Source organism: Phasianus colchicus, chromosome 10 (genome assembly GCF_987193195.1).
Source record: "Phasianus colchicus chromosome 10, bPhaCol1.hap1.1, whole genome shotgun sequence".
In the NCBI taxonomy this organism is placed as follows: Eukaryota; Metazoa; Chordata; class Aves; order Galliformes; family Phasianidae; genus Phasianus; species Phasianus colchicus.
In genome coordinates, this window is record NC_143445.1 from 24,149,056 (window position 1) to 24,164,548 (window position 15,493).

A 15,493-nucleotide genomic window follows, 5' to 3' on the forward strand; every position below is an offset into this window, starting at 1 on the left:
GCATACTGAGCGTGCCAGAAAATTTTCAGCAGTTTTCTTGTGAAGGTTTTTCTTGCTGATCTATGTTTCCTTGGCATGTGTATGATAAATAGAATATAAGGCCCTAATTGAACAGCTGAGTGTGTGTAGGAGTAAACCAATGCCTACTTGCAGCCCCAAGACTCCAGGCAATGGGGTGACAGGGCCATGCGTTAGTTGCTGCTTTGAGATCATATCAAAATATACAGACTTCCAATTCCATAAGTATTGTATTAGGAGATAATAAACCAGACACTAATTCTGTAAACAGAGAGGCATTTGATATCCTGGGTGAGACAGATTTAATATAGAGCTTGAAGATGAGTCAGACTGCCTGACCCTTGTCCTTGCTGTCTTGCTCGGAAGGTCAAAACTCATCAGCAAGAGAAGTTAAAAATCCTCAGTTGGACACCCTTGTACATCTAGAGGTACATCATGCCTTCTGCTGACCACCTTGGGGGGTTCCTTATGGACAGACCCTTCCTCAGCCAGGACCAGGGGTCTGAGCTAGAACATAATGGGCTGTGCTCTCTCAGCGATGGATGGCTTCCTCTACCACCAGCAGGCTCATCGGGCCCCGCGTGCTCATGCAAGGTCCTGCTCTCTTCCTCTCTGCTCAGCTGCATCTTCTTGACTGTGTGGGAGCTGGACATTTTTGGTTAAACTGCAAAGGTTATACAATTATGCCCTGTCAGAGGGGGAAATGAGGTTGCTCTCAACCTCATGATCATGGCACATGTATGCATTTGGAGTAAAAAGCAGGGAAGAAGTACAACAACAATGTCGTGATTCCACACACAGAAAGGACATAAATTGAGTTTTGTGTTGTTTTTTTTTTTTTTAGGCAAATGAAGAGCAAACAGTTGAAATAGATTTAAATTGCCATTCAGCCTGCAAGCTCACAGTAACTTTCAGTGTTTGCAGTTAATGTGAATGTATTTTTTTTCGATTCAGTCATTATTTTTAACAGTTGAGCCTATCTAATCATTAGCTGGATCGTGAAGTCAATTCCTTTCATGCATTCAGTAACTCATCTCGTCTAAATTGTTTCAGTTCCTCAGAGATAGTTTTTGAATATGCATGACATATTTCAGCATAATAACTAGGAAGTCATTTTACGTTGCTTCTCATTAGCAAAATAAAGTACCAAAACAGGTCTCCTTTCCTTTAGAGGAAGCTCTTCAATTAGCTCTGGAGCATCATTCACCGTCAGTTCCCTCACACGCGTAAATAGCTATTCCTGAATATTTGATCTAAAATGATAAACTAGACTCAATTTAATTGCATTGTGTGTAATTTACTTTTCTCTTCAGAACACTACTAAACCAATCTGGGGCTGACTCCTAAGTAGAGTATAAACCAAAACATGGGTCCAGTAATTTGTTCTGTGCTTTGGCACAGCATTTATGGGATGGACTTCTCCATTCCCCCTTTCAGCAAGTCACATAGAACAGGGCTGCTGAGGAAACAGGCTGCTCAGGTTTCCCCTTCCCACTGAACTGATTTGGAGGTACAGGATGTGGCAGTGGTGACATCCTCAGTTTGCTGCTACTTCTATGACCCACATAAGAAAGAGTGCAGAATTTGCTACACAGATGTTTGATGTACCACACAAAAAAAAATCAACCAAAAGAAGCAACAAACCAACACATATTTTTATGGATTCAAAATATGTGTCGCATTATAAGCAAGTATATCCTTGCATACCATCTGGGATGACTTCATTCTTCGCTGCAGCAGAACACGGCAATTGCTGAAGTGCACTCTGTGCTACCACTTGGCAGCTCATGACAGGAAACCACACAATTTTACGTCCAAAACTAGAGGAAGAAGCTACAGAGGTACTATATGTTGCTTTGCTCAGGACACAGGTACTCTGTCTTTTGAGATCACAAAGTCCAATGTGTGAGTGGCCACTATCACTGCTGGCTTTTTTGTTTGATTGGTTTTTTAATGCTTTCCCAGATGGCAATATTTTCATATGGATAGGAAGTTTCAGTAGCATCTCTGGATGTGGGGGACATGTCCCAGGAGTGACTGAAAGAGAAATGTAAATAGCTATCTGCCAGAGCCCAGCACTTGTGCTAACAACGCCCATCTATACTATATTTGAAATGCTGTGGGTAAATCCTGATTGAGTATGACGTTTACACTATGGGTTCATCATGGAGGTCATGGGAATTGGGAATTTGAAGAAATCTTAGTATTTTTGCAGTACGCCCCACTGCTTACCTAGAGGGAATACCTGTTGGATCATAAGTGCACACAAAGAAAGGTTGTCTTATCATTCCAGCTTACCAATCATAAGGTAATTTTATAGACAGGAGAATCTGCTCAGTAAAGATATTCCTTAGTATTTATAAACATATTTGATACGTTTTCCATTCATCTACCTTCATGTAATTTATTAAAAATGTTCATACTGAACTAAAAATCTTCCTACAAGAATAGCCTGATGGAAGCATAAGAGATGCTACTGTGTCTACAGATACTAGACCAGTGGGGGGAAAGAAATATTTGTTAACTTAAAATTCTGATCTGGGCTTTATATTCAGAAATGCACATTTGTAACCCTGGGCTGCTTTAAATACACCACACAAACATTTTTACTTCATTTTGTATACATTCATTGAAGAACAGATATGGAGCTCTCTGAGGCTTCTGTACTGAGGTTTGCTATGAAAAGTCAGTAAAATCCAGGTTTGGCAGAATAGAGAAACAGATTTGAATGATGTAAAAGAACAGAAATTGCATCTTGGGTGGACGTGCTCTGCATGGAGTGATCGTTCTTACTTCTCAAATAATTTTTGTTCCTCCAGGGAGCTGCTTTATGATTAACGGTCTCTGTTTATGGTGTATTTATGTCTAAAAAAAAAAAAAAACAGGAAAAAAAAAACAACGTAGACATCCTTCATCAAGTATCTCAGCATGCAGGCCAGTAATTATACTTACACAACTTGTATTGTACATAGTATAAAGCTCCCATGCTGTGCCAAACACTAAAGGGTTGCTACTACGTTCAGCAAGTACAAGTTAGAAAAAAATTATTATTTAAAAAAAAAAAGAGATGGAGAGAAAAATCTTTTTGACTCTCGGACCCATCTGTACTGATGAGTGGGCTTGAGGTTTGATGCTGACATACTTGCAGAAGCTGTCGACTTAGTGGAAAGGATTTCTTCCCTCCACTTGTCCGCCCCTGCAGTGCCCAAGATGGGAAGGCTCCTTTGGAGGTTTGGATCCATCCTCATTGCTGGCATGTGGAAATCTGTTTGAGCTGCTTCACTTTTAGGGAACTTGGACCAAACATTACAGTCTGGTGATCCCAGGAATCTCTTCTTTATCCAAACCATGCAAGCTTTGTGTGCTCTAACTCCAAGCTTAGCTCTTTCCCCCGCTGTCTTACTCATGCTTTGACTAAATAGTTCACTCTTTGCATTTGGAGATTGACATCCAATGGAAGTTAAAATATTCTTTCTTTGTATTAATTTATTTTAGAGTTTTCTTCTGATGAAACTCTCCAAGCCCAAAGCAGCAGTTTTATTTTTCAAGAGTCCCTTAAGGGAATCTCTGGATGGCTTGGCTGCAGAATGCCCAATGCTGTGAAGTTTCTATTATTAAATGAAGATAAGCTCACCATCTCTCATATCACCTATAGCTTAAAAAAGGAACACATATTTCTAAACTGAGTTTTGGAAATAAAACTTCCAATTAAATACTTGATAAAACCACTTCTATTCTAGAAAGTAATTTTCTCTGTTCTGAAGAAAATTGTGTTACCAAACAGACAAATTTGACACATTCAAGGAGCAGGTCAAAGTTATGTGACCAGAGTTTAATAAAACAACCAAAGATTACATTTCATTGACATCCTCTTCCAGCAAGCAGGATTTTGGCTTTATGCAAGCTCCAAAGAGAAGAGTCCATTTCTGCACTGGAATTGGAACTAAACAGGTGCAGGACTCAAACTTTGCTGCCTTTGCAGCATTGATCTCACTTTAATTGATCTCTGTTATGAACAGTTACAGTGCTCCTGATTTACACAATTTGAATTCTTAAGATTCCATGATGGGGTTCCTGGTATTTGGTGGTTTTATTTAACCTATGGCTTTTGCAGCCCAGTGGTTATGTAGGCACGCCAACTTTTCCTGCACTGCAGTTTGCAAATATGGCTGGAGTACATCTAAAATATCAGAGACACACTAAAAATGTAAACACATTTGTGGGGGAAAGATTCACACCTTTAAATAAATCTTATGATTTTTTCAGGCCTGACTCACAATTTTAATGCTAGTGGTTGGCAATATTGCTGTTTTTCTCCAGATGGTTCTTTCTGACAGGAAAAAAAATCTCACAGTACCCTATAGGACACTTATCTTGAAATTCAAATAGCAACAGTAGATATGTAAAAGAAAGAATATGAAAAAGAGTAGAATGCATAAATGCAAAAATCCAAAGGCAGATGTTTAATGCTGGATTATACCTTGTCTCGTCTACTCAGGGATGTCCAATAAAATTAACCCAAATGAATTTAGAATTGAAATGCATTAGTGAAACCATATACTCAGTCAGAATTTAAATGGCCTCAATTTGCTTTAGTTTAAATTACTTTGAAATGAATTAATGAAACCAAGCTATGCCACCTTTATTTCTGAATGAAAATCCATCTGGTTAGAAGAGCTTATCTACCTAATTTGCCTTAAATTGACACCTTTTGTTTAATTCAGCTTCATTGCTGAGTGTCCTTGACACGTGGAGACAGCAGAGGGTCAGCAAAGGGATGACTGCTTGTCAGATTCAGTGAGATTCTTTCTTCGTTATGCTCATCTCTAGATTTTTCAGACTTTTAATACACTGATTGGAACGCGCTGTCTTCCTTCCCCGATGAAGTCAGTGAAAACTCAGCTGCAAATGGCCTGAATTATGTATGCTGCAGCTTGTGTGTCTGTGCTTCTTTCAGCAGATGTGTGTGAAGGCCTGGCTGAGCCGTGGGCTTGTTCCACCCTGTGAGCATGGGGCTGCCAGCAAAGGGCCCCATCCACTCCCAGGCTCCCTGCCATGCACAGATGTGGGAAGAGAGGGTGCTTGGAACTGTATCAGCCAGCACCTCTACCTATGTTCTTTCTCTGAAATCAAGATGACAATTAATAACACAAACAGCCATGCAAATGGGGTGGAAGTTATATGCAGGCATTTTTCCACCAAATAAAACTAATGCACAGCTTCATCCTGCTGCCAAGAATGGGTAGCCCTGATTCATGTGAAATTGGAGCACCACAGATAAAACCAGATCCAACACAGATCCTGCCAGTGCAACTATAGCAAGATGAAGTTTTTCGACCAGTTCCAAAGGGCAGTAAGAGATTATATCCTATCTGCTGTTTCTCATGCGCTGATAGTGTTTCTGATTTACTTTTAGAATGCCGAAGGTGGATTATATATTGTCAAGTCTGAGAAAGGTCTGTATGAGAAATCACAAATAGTCTTGGCTTGACGTTGTTGTAAATGGAAAGCCTAAAAAACGTGTCTCCTTCTTTAAGACAATGTGTGGTTATGTGAGATTTGGACTTGATGATCCAGGATAACCTTCTCAGTCTTGCCACACATTTTATATTTTTCCCATTCTCCATGCTACATTTCCCTTTGTGCAATCAGTCAAAGGCTCTCTATGGAATAGATATTTCCTATTTCTTTACATTTTCACCATAACTACTCTGTTCTCTTTCAGTCTCAAGAAGTACAAACTTTTCATATCACAGATGTAGTTTTCTAAATGAATGCCTAGCATTTCAGTGATGCAGTTCTTCAAAAAACTTCCATATTATAAAAATGTTAAAAAGAAGCAATTTTTGAGAATCTACCATGGCAGTGTACTGAAAAACACTGCTGAAATCCAGGAGAAATATGGAGATATCATTAGCATCTAGATCCATCTTTTAATTGCAGTGCAAAGAGATGGTAAACTGTTAGAAATATACTTAGGAATCTAAACCATCACAAAAGTAGATCCCTGAATGTGTGTATCCAAACAAAGAAGTAGACTAGCTTAATTTTGCTTCCTATGGTAACATATGGAACATTTCAAAACAGGACATCTCCTCAACAAAACCTTTTTCTATCTTCCTTCGCATATAACTGGAAAACAGAGAACTACACAGAACCTTTGAATTGAGTTGTGGAAGGATCTGAAGTGTAATACAGATTAGTCCTTGGAATAGAAACCTTCTTGTCCTTAATACCAAGATAGATTTTCTTCTAGCTGCTTATCCATTTGCCACATATCATGCCAAGATGTATGACAGAGATCAACAGTATGATTTGATCCTCTTTGGAAAACACTCAGGCAAAATATAATATATTTAGAAAGCAAGCTGTATCCTTTGCCCACCCTTCCAAATGCTTATTTATATATTTTCAGTGTGAGTTGTATTTTGAACTAACAGTTCTCACTACATGTTCTGTGCTCTCATTCACTTTGGAGGATATATGGGGCACTCAGCAGTTCCCCACCAGCTGAATAGCTGTGAGCTATATATACTTCCGCAGCAGTGGGGCTGGGCTGCGTTTGTACTAGTGATTAAATGTCTTCCAAACCTATTCATGTCGCAGAGCTATAAATGATGGATTTTTCACATTAATGAAAGGAGCCCTTGGAGCCCTCTGGAGTGCACAGTTCTATTTTTACATTTCACTATCGGAGAATAAGGAAAGATAGGCCAATGCGTTTCTTTTTTTAAAATGGCAGGACAGAAATTTGGCCTGATCTGGCCATCATTCAAGTGCTAAATTGTTAACCATTGTTGGGCACAAATTCAGAGCTCATACTTGTTACATCATTTCATCAGGGGGAATTTTTCCACTTACTTTGGGCTTCTTAGCAGACCTGGCCTAAAAATAATCATGTGGAAGGAAGTCTGAGACTGATTGCTCCACTGTGAAAGTGAGCAAAAGTATCCAGCCTTACAACAAGGTTATGATTTAGGGTTCAAGCTTGAAAGTTCATAGTAAGTGACTCTGAGTTATTACGCTGCTGTTTGTTCTGTATTGCTACCTCTAAACTGCTACTTCTGAGCACAGAGAGGGGAGCTCTCCTGAAAGGTTTAGTCCCCTGTTTCAGGGAGGCTTCTGTCGTCTTTTAGGTGTCCTGAGAGAAAAGCTTCTGATTAAAGCAGACAGAAAAATCTGCCATCCCCAAGCTGAGAATGGTAAGAAACAAACCAAGAGAACAAGCCTCCATTCTCAGGCAATCTTCACTGCTCCCCTCAAAATAAAGAGGGAATGTACCATTTCATCACCACCCATTCTGGAGCTCTATATACATAAATATGAGATTTTATAACTCAGAGGAAATAATGGATCTTGGACACCAAAACCAAAATCACTTGTTCACATTTATTTGTATTCTGCCTTTGTGAAAAGCAAAGCTAGAATAGGATAAAATTAAAAGCTAGATTCATGCCACCGAGACAGCTTTGACTTCCAGCAACTAGCATTTAGGAGAATCAGAGTGAGAGGTCATCATGTTTCAGCCCTCTGTAAGCAGGAAGAAATGGTATTGAATTTGGAATCCTGAAAGGTTTTGCTAATTTGCAGCAAAAAGAACAGGGTCTTCAAGTGAAACTATCTATGGGCTGCTGTAGCTCAGACATATAGCCTTCCAGACATCACAGCATGAGGCTTCTTCTCAGGAAACAGCGTTTAGTTGTTTTGGACTGGTTCTCCTAAAATGGTTTCAGGCTTGTGTAAATGAGTCAGCAGTGAACAGCAGTGATAAGTAACTGCATGCAGGAAAGAGACTGCATCCCTGAAGGCTTTGGGAATCCTTTAGAATGCCTTTAATTCTTTCTTTTTCTTCTTTGTTTGGTGAAAAGATTTAAAAATGTGAGAGGGGGAGAAACACAAACAACTAAGGAAAGAAATGAAGACATTGAGGTTATAAAATGTGGGCCAATACTCTCACAGACTTTACCCCATCTTTAGCAAATGACCAACTCACAGCCCTTGGAAGAACACAGTCAGTCTGTGAAAAAATCAATCATCATGTTAAACACTGGTCTGACAGTTCAAGAAATGGAATAGATTCATATTTTAATCCAATTTAAAGATTTTAAATATTGTCTATAGAACCTGAAATCAGCACTAGGGAAGAAAAGAGAGAATAGAGGACCATTGTTGCTCTTTCATTGTTCAATTTGATAAAGCTCGTGACAGTTGCTTAAAAATTTCTCAACTTAAACAAGTGATAGACAGAATTGCAAACAGTGTTTCTGATAACTGTTCTAAATCAAAATTTTAATTGCTATTTAATTTTAATAGCTATTTTAATCAACTAAAATGCTTGGACTTTCAGCTGACAAAAATGTGTGCAGAAGACAAATTGCTGGTGTAAGTACAGTGGTATTTGAAATCAATATAAACTGAGCAAAAATTATGTTCCTCTTTGCTTTCCTTCTTAGGTTTCTATGGAAACCTTCATGGAGGTGTTTTGAGGAAATGTTAAAATAGAACAATAATTTTTTTTATTCATGCATGCAACGTAAATATCCTTCCTGCATTTTTTATGGAGGTGAAAATGTGATTTCATCATTTACTATTTTCCCTTGAGAAACAAATCAAATATGATCCCATCTCCTTAGGGTTTGCTTTTCTGCATTTGGCCAGCATGTTTGAGAGGGAAAGTGCCAATCTTCTGTGTAAAACATCTATTATTTATTTGTTTTATCTTACTAAACTATCTTATTTCTTTTTATCCAGCTTTACAACTTGTTCCATGAGAAGAATGTCTCAAAAGTTTGTTGTGAAATTACAGCTCTACATAACATAACCATTCCCTTAGGATTTTAGCTGGAAGAAAAACAAATTCAAACTCATATTAACATTGCTATAAATAGATATTCATAATGAATGATTGGGAAATATTGTGCACAGATATTCTTTTATTGAGCTATTGCTGCATAGAAAGAACTTTCACTTACCCTAAACCAACCACATCTACCAGATATGGCCGCAGTGTGCTGGGATTGTCAGGTACCACATATGAAAAGACAGATTTGAGTTTCCACTTTCTAAAGGATACCAAAGGGACAGTCCTAGAACAATAGCAGGTCTCCAGGCAGAATGGATAAAATGAGGGCTCCAAACGCAGGTGGTCCCTTATAGGTCGCTTTGGATGCAGCCTGGAGAAGAGCTGGTTTTATAATGTAGCAAAAGGGGTGTGTGTGGTTCAGTTGTGCTGGCAAAGCAGTTTGTGATTCTACCAGAAAGGTGGATTTTCCAATACAAAGGTGGGGAAATCAAGAGGCTCTTGCTGGAAAGATGGTAGGCAAAAACAGGAAATTACTGCTAAACCTTTTATCAACCATTATATAATATGGTCGTATAACTCCATCATGTATAGAGTTGTGTTACCAGACTATGGAACTCATTTAGGTGTGCAGTTTTGTTGGTTGTATTTTCATCGATCTGGTTACTTTTGAAGGCTTGCTGTTAAATCTTAGAACACTCCAGTCCATCCTGTAGTGTGCAGTGAATGTCAGGAATATTATCGCTGCAAGGACACCTTAGGGGGCTACTGAACCTTGTACAGCGTTCAATCCCAAGCTGACAACAGGAGATGGGGATTGAAGAATTCAAATGATTTGCCCTGGTATTTTCAGTATTTATGTTTTCACTTTAAAGATCATTCATTGAGATCAGAAGCCCTTTCCTGAACTGGGACTCTAGAATTTTGCAGCCCCCACCTCAACCCTGCTGCAGCACCAGCACAATGTACAAGGCAGAGCAGAGCACAGCAGTCCTATGCCTCTCTGCACAAACATCTCCCTGCCAGTTCTGCCTCTTTCATCTCCCCACTTCCCACTGTCTATATGCCTTCATCTGTTCTGTAAGATAGATGAAACACTTGTTCAGTGCTGACTGGCATAGCAGCACCTGCATTCACCAGACTCTTCTGTCCTCTTTCCTTTGTTCTTCCCTACTCCCTGTCACTGTTTCTTTGCATTTCCTAGTTTAAGCTAAAGTCCTCTTTCTTCACTGCATCTGCAGTCGTTCATCTTTCAAAAAACCTTGTCAATATTGTCTGTTCTTTATGTAATACTCTTCATGAAAGGAAGGGTTAATTTTTTTTGTAAAATTAAAGCAGTAAAATTAAAATCTCCTATGTGCCATGCTCGAGGCTGAAGCCATTTGAAATTTTTGCTATTATATCACTGAACAGCCAAACAGAATTCAGCCCCTTATCTTCCACTGGAAAAAAAAAATCCCATAGAGCCGCCTCCTTAGCAGCAGTTCTTGAGTTGAAATTACAGCAGTACCACAAAGACAGACTGCTGTAGCCCTCTCATTCCACCCAGTGAGATCTGCTTTGAGATGTGGATGGGACTGGTACGGCCCTGCACAGTACCTCCACCTGCCTTTCCTCTCTGCTTCCCAAATTAGAGTGATTAATTCCATTCTCATGATATCTTATTTTCTCTCTCCCAAGTATCTCTGATGTGATTGTTAGGTTAAAATTGGCCAGAAAATGGTCTCAAACTTCATCTGAACTTCGTCTTTACTTCGTCACTATCACTCCTCCATTTACATTTTGGATGGAAATTATTCCTCTATCTTTTAAGCTGTCTACTTCAGTAATCCCAATTATTTTTTTTAATCATTATATGGTTTGGCTTTAAGACTGCCAAGGAGATTTGTTCAGATACCAGCTCATCATTTTGAAACTCAAAACAACAGAAAAATGCAGTAAATGAAAAAAAAGAAAGGAAAAAAAAAAAACAAACCAACAGCCAAATATACAAAGCTTTGCCTACATAGGATGCAACAGTGAAAAATGGAAGCTGTATTGAAATCCACCAAGTGCATTTATTAGTGCTCTCAGGATATTTGAAAACCTTTTCAAAATGATTAAAAAAACCAACATATAGATTATTCAGATGCTGCTTGAAAGCTAATGGCTTTTCTTAGCCAAGGCATCTTTTCCTTGGATGCCTTTCCAGGTGTCCAGGTGCAGGGATGACCTGCCTGTATGCTGCAGAACATGGGAGTGTTCCCTGTGCTCAAAACCTGAGCCCTGCAAACCATCCTGGAATCCACATTTAAAGCCTGTTTGCTTAGAGGGTTGCAAGGAGGAGAACACATAGTCAGCATAGACAACCATGGAGTTTTAATTTAATGTAGTAGATATGTTTGATTTGAATATTTAATATTAGACCAGGTAGATACCTAAGGAGGAGCTCTGGGAGCAGAAACATCCTAGGAGACACTATGTTTTTGCCAAGGGTATTTTCACTGAGAGTGCAGTAAGGTGCTGCAATAGACTGCCTGGAGAAGTTGTGGGTGCCCCATCCCTTGAGGTTCAAGGGCAGGTTGGATGGGGCCGTGGGCAACATGATCTAGTGCCTGATCTAGTGGTTGGCAACTAAACGGTCTTTGAAGTCCCTTCCAAACCTATGATTCTCTGATATACCCTAGGAAGAAAATCCACTATTATGTCCTACCCCCTGGCACTTCCTGGCTTTATGTCCGCAAGGCCGACATGCTACAGGGATATAACTTACCAGAGGCGTGTGCCTTGAAAGCTGAATGCAGTGTTTAGTTCTTAATGCCCTGGAGCATAACCCAGAAGGTGCATTCCTTTGTTAGACATGTGGCATTGCAGTTGTGATGGTGGCACGAATAATTATGAAAAAAGTTGCAAGAACATTAAGCACTATCATAACACTTCTGTCCTCACACCACCCAGCAATCAATGAAGTTCTGGCTGTTCAAACAGTCCTGTGAAGTAAGCCCTTGCTGTGCTCCGCCCTGGGGAAATAGTGCAAATGCCATGTGATGCCCTTTCAGGCAAAACAGTTTGGGGCTGTAGAATGATTTCTGAAGCACGATAAAAGTCAAATCTGGCAGCGTCTATACAAAAGGATGACTTTCTCCAAGGGCAGGGCAATCCATATATGCCTCCCAGCACTGCAAATGCTGATTTTCATCTGTTTGAAGTTGTATGGGTGTCCTCTTCTATCTTCTTAAAGTCTGTGCTCTCTGAGAACCTTAAGCATTGTTTTACAATCTATAGCCTCACTGACAAAACAAATATTGAAAGAGTCTGCAGAATGTAAGTTTGAAATTGATAAAATATGGCACCAAAACTCAAGTTTAATTAAAATATCATTAGATTTGGAATAGAAAGATCTATTTTGTATAACTGTAATTTCCAATCTATTCACATCAGAATTTGAATATTGAATGTCTCCCAAGAACAATACAGTTGCAAATCAAGAATTATTTCTGAAAGCTCTTGGAGGAATGTTCAAGAAACTACCAATCTCTTCCAAAATAATTTGCAATTATGAAGATGTGTAATAAACCACTGCAGTAAATTATTCGTATGGTTCTTTCAGTTGCAGACTGTATCCATGAAACCATTTCTGTAAAACCCATAATTCATGAAAAGTGTATATGCACATTTTCAAAAGTGAGTTGCAAAGAATCCCTTGTATGCTTATCCACAGGGATAATACTTATAACTGGGTTTTCATTCTTTTTTCCACTGGTTTCAACTACAGCTCTTTGACACTGGCAGCCAATATTTGATTGATTGATATTAAGAAATTGCAATATGCCTAAGACTTGTATTTTGCCCTGTGCATCAAGCAAGCCATACAAGATGGACAGAGAAAGAAGTATTTTGCTGTGAACTCTCTGTCATTTCCTTATAAAAACTTCTGTTCCAAGCCAGAGGAACTGTCCAGAATAATACTAAGCAGAGCTGGAGAGCCTTCCAGTTTATTAAAAAACTGGAAATATTTTTTTGCTTATTTTAAAAATAGTGGGGATATTGCAGCATGCCATGACTGTCTCATCTTCCAGCATAAAAAGGCAGTAAGGGAACATTACAGTGTTATTCAAACAGCTATCTCATTTGCTGCACAGTCAAAAGCTGGTTATGAAAGTAATTAGAATGAAAATACAGCCAAGACTTTCCAGTGCTAAGTAATGCCGCATTTTAAATTCAAGTGCTTTGCTTTATAGGGAATGACATCAGTCCATAAGGATTGGACAAATTTCCAGCTTTGGGAGTTCATAAAAGTTTTCCTGCTTAGACAGAAAAATTCAGAATCCAAGATAGGAACTATGGAAGAGATGATGCATTTTTAACTGCCCACATTTTGTACTTTGTGATGTGTCTGAATGATCATCTCTCTTGCTTAACTTTCCTTTCGTACAAGAAGCAGTCAGACTAAACTCGTCTTTCATCCAGTGGCAAGCTTTCCCCCAGCTGTTCTCCCACTGATTACCCTTTCCTTCTGAATAGTAGGTCTTAGGAAGTAGCTCTCACTTTTTAAGCCACAGAAAATAAAATGTTTAACTATTTTGGTTCTGAACAATACTCTTTTTTATCAGGGAAGGCATGAAAGTTCTATTTGAAGGTTTTATTGGATGTCCTTAGAGATCAACTTCCTTTAAACTGAGAAGGATCCAGTCCATGTGAGTTCAGGTACAGCAAAATGCGGTGCTGACAGTATCAGGTGATAAAAATACCTGCCATCCTCCTTGGACCTCCTAAAAGAATGTGGGAATTATCAGATGTAAAAAGAGCTGCTGCAGGGTCTTGGCCTTCAGTTTTGTGAGCTTTGGTTTGGTATTCAGTTAGATCATCAAATCTGGCAGGGGTGGGCGAGGAGAGACAGAAGCATTTTTCCAAGTTCATGAGATTATCAGACTTTCTTTGTGCCTCAGCTTCATCCAAATTTGGACAAAAGCAGAAGTTAGGAAGAAGCTGATGTGCAGTAAAAAGCATTGAAGATAACCCATCAATCATCAAGATTTTACCTTTTCTTATGCCTGCTTTGAACAAGTAGGATAGATTGGCATGTATTCTGCTTCCCCTCGAGGCAGTGTGGGCAGAGAGAGCTGAAGTGCATGGTAAGGCTCCTGATCTCAGCAGAATACTAGGGACGTGTCAGAAGTAGGTGCTGACATCAGATCTTGGCCACTTTGATTTGAACACACACTCGTGAGACTCAGACGTGTCACAGCATTTTGGCAAGAGCTGGCCCATACCTGTGAACTGTGATCATAGTGGGTAGCACATTGTTCTCTCGATGCAAGCTGACATTGCTCCAGTCCCTGTAATGTAGGTTTCTTTCATCTCCAGCCAGGCAGCTCTCTGAGCAGTTTTGTGGAAGAGAAGGGGGTTCTGTGTTTATGCAAACCGATAGATACAAAGAGAGGAAATAAACAGTGAGAAGGAAAAATCCTGAAGAACTGAGGCAGATGCAGCTCTTTGGAGCTCAGAGGGGTCTCTGCTCTCTTTGTTGTGTCAGACTGGGGAGGCTGTGTGTGGCTGCCATCCAGCTTTTAACATTATTATCCACTGGGAAACAGACTATGACTAAAAGCAAAAGCCAAAGAAGTGACTGAAAAAATGGCCTCTAAAAATACCTCTTCGTATTCAGTGTTGCTTTATTTTCCTGATTTCACTCTGTAGCCTTTTCAGACAAGTGCATGACATTTTCTGTACTTTGTAAGGAACAAGGAGAGTAGATCCGGTGAGCTAAGAATAGAATTGAATGATTTTTAAGGTTTTGCAAATAAAAAACCCCACTTGTGGTTTGATCATTGAGAACAAGTCACTGAACCTGTGTCCAGATACCACTCATAAATGTTCTACAAATCGTTATTCATCTACATATCTATTTATCTATTTATGTCCCCTCATCCATGCTGTATCCTGTGAGTGCCATAGCTTGCTCTATCTGTAAACAATTAGCTAAGCATGAGCCAGTATGCTAATATGTAAGCTATCAGTTTGCATATGTAAATGGTAGCTCCTGAATTCTATGTAACTTGATCTGCACTGCTGACTCCCTTGCTATTGCTACTTATGCATATTTTTAAACGCTGTTTCAGGGCCCATTCCAGGAGCACACAGTGCTGAAGCTTGGTGGTTTTGGCCAGGGGCTGATGCTTCTGGGAACGGGAGGGCTTCTGTCTCCTGTGCTGCTGGAACAAGATGATCTTTAAGCTCTGCTGCAACCTAAGCCATTCTATGATTCTATAGTAACTGTAGTCCCAAATCACCTCATCCCCACACATTGTATCTGACTCAGTTTAGTTTAGTGTTGGGATTGCTGTCAGTGACTTGCTGCCTTTTTGTGCAGTTTTGCTTTCTTTCTAGCCCACCATAGTTCTTTTTCTCACGTTCACTCCCTTGAGCTCACAGACAAAGGGATTTTCAGAGTCAGGGGACCATCAATTCAAACTCCAGATTAAAGCACAAACTTTAATAATGGCCTGGAGACATTAATGAGCACTAATTCATTAAATGTTGGAAGATAGCAGGAGCAGAAAAATGCTTGATTCAGAGATAAAGTGACTTAACGTTAATTAGATCTGCTGAGCAATCCAAAACCTTGTCACCAATTGGAAAGGACCTTTCCCAATTAGTGAAGAGTTCATTAAACAAAGGCTAAAACCAGTAGGT